Below are 2,649 nucleotides of genomic sequence, written 5' to 3' on the forward strand. Positions count from 1 at the left end.
TGAGTCTCCTGCCTCAGCCTCCCAAGTAGCTGGGACTACAGGCGCCCGCCAATCTATGGGAATAGATTCCTGGATACATCATTCAGGAGTAAAATCCTGGAACCCACCACCTTCTATAGAAGCAGACATGAATAGAGCCTATTGAAGAGCAGACACTTGTGAGCCTAAAGGACATTTAAAGTTATTGTTTAGGAAACAGCAAGAAAAGTGTTAATATAGTTTTCTTTTAAACATCACTGACTTTGTTCTTCTAACCTGACATTGCAATTAACCCCTCCTCTCACTGTTCTACCCTTGCCTTCTAATGGGCTAACCAGATTTGTGTCTTCCAGAATTGTTACCAAGCCACACACAGTAAAGATAGTTCCACTCCAAGACTTGATTCTATCGTGAACCCCTGGATCACTCTCCCTCCAGAGAAACCCTAGCTGCCCCTCGTATCATTGCCCGATTCAGCAGGAAGCAGTTAGATTGAGTCTTCATCCTTTTTCCTTAACAGCAGTCAGAGTTTCTACTTGGAGAGGGAGAGTGGATACAAGACAAGTGGTATTCCAGCCAGCTCAGGGAGCTGGGGGGCATGGACTGCCTCTGCTTTGGCAATGTTGGTGCAGTGGCAGCAAACAACAGAACCAGCAGGGTGGAGGGTGAGCAAGGGGCCCACATTTCCTAGGCCTTGGGAACAAGGGGGTTGTAGCCATTCATTTGCAACCCAGAGATATTCCAGACATGTTCCAGACATGCTAAATGTAACTACCTAGCCCCACTAAATGTAACTACTGAGGGCCAGACATGTCCAGATAGATGTCGGAGACATGCTAAATATAACTACCAAGTCCTGCTACATGTAACTACTGAGGGCCACATGTGACTATATAGACCCCTAGACAAAGAGCCTAGACACAGACAGAGAGGGAGAGAGAGCACTTTTTTCTCCTAACTTGAGTTTTCTCTCTCTGCCAGGAACTCTGGCACTTATGTATTCTTTTCTGTAGATAAATCCTGTCTTACACTGATCTGTAGTCTGTGGATTCATTCTTCAAATCACCAAGACCAAAACCTACTGAAGAGCAAAATTCCGGTATCACTACCAGGCTTATCAATACTCTCAATTAATGTGAATGACTTAAATTGTCCTCTGACGAGGCACAGGTAGGCTGACTGGATACAAAAACTGAGGCCTGATATCTGCTGCACAGAAGAATCTCATCTTACCTTAAAAGATATATATATAGATTCAGGATGAAGGGATGGACATCTATAGTTTAGGCAAGTGGAAATCAGGAAAAAGCAGGTGTTGTAATTTTATTTGCAGATATAATAGGCTTTAAACCAACAAAAGTAAAGAAAGATAAAGATGGTCACTTCATATTTGTTAAAGCAAATACTCAGCATGATCAGATTTCTATTATTAACATTTATGTGCCCAACCAGAATGCCCTGTGATTTATAAGAGAGACTCTAACAGACATGATCAACTTGATATCCTCCAGCACTACAATAGTTGGAGATTGTAACATTCCTTTGACAGTGATGGATAGATACTCCAATAAGAAACTAAGCAAAGAAATTTTAGACTTAAAATTAACTATTCAACAATTGGATTTAACAGACATCTACAGAACATTTCATCCTAACAAAACTGAATACCCATTCTTCTTGTCAGCCCATGGGACATCCTCCAAAGTTGATCACATCTTAGGCCACAAGTCTAACCTCAGCAAATTTAAAAGAATAGAAATTATTCCTTGTCTCTTCTCAGACCATCAAGGAATAAAGTTGAACTCAGTAACAACAGGAATCTGCATACTCAAACAAAAACATGGAAATTAAATAACCTTGTGCTGAATGATAGCTAGGTCATAGATGAGATTAAGAAGAAAATTACCAAATTTTTGGAACAAAATGATAATGGAAACATGAATTACCAGAACCTATGGGATACCAAAAAGGCAGTCCTAGGAGGGAAATTTATAGCTCTGCAAGCCTTCCCGAAGAGAATAGAAAGAGAAGATGTCAACAACTTAATGGAACATCTCAAGTAACTGGAAAAGGAAGAACATTGCAACCCCAAACCCAGCAGAAGAAAAGAAATAACCAAAATTAGAGCAGAATTAAATGAGATTGAAAACAAAAGGATTATAGAACAGATCAACAAATCCAAAAGTTGGTTTTTTGAAAAGGTCAATAAAATAGATAAAACCTTATAAGATTAATCATAGAAGTGACCCAACCAATCACCCTCTCTTCTCCCATCCACCCCCCTCACTTCCCCTTTCCCACCCCCTTCCCATATTACGGCTATAATTAGGTTATGACATTCCTATAAAAGCTATGAATTAGTTTCCAAGTAGGGCTGTGTACATTGGATACTTTTTCTTCGATTCTTGAGATACTTTGCTAAGAACATTTTCTAATTCCATCCATATAAACATGAAGGAGGTAACGTCTCCATCTTTCTTTAGGGCTGCATAGTATTCCATGTTGTACATGTACCACAATTTATTTATCCATTCATGGGTTGATGGCATTTGGGCTTCTTCCATGACCTAGCAATTATGAATTGGGCTGCAATAAACATTCTGATACAAATATTTTGTTGTAATGCGATTTTTGGTCTTTTGGATATATACCTAATAAAGGAATTGCAGA

This window comes from Otolemur garnettii, unplaced genomic scaffold (genome assembly GCF_000181295.1).
Source record: "Otolemur garnettii isolate 467f Iridium unplaced genomic scaffold, OtoGar3 scaffold00280, whole genome shotgun sequence".
Classification (NCBI taxonomy): Eukaryota; Metazoa; Chordata; class Mammalia; order Primates; family Galagidae; genus Otolemur; species Otolemur garnettii.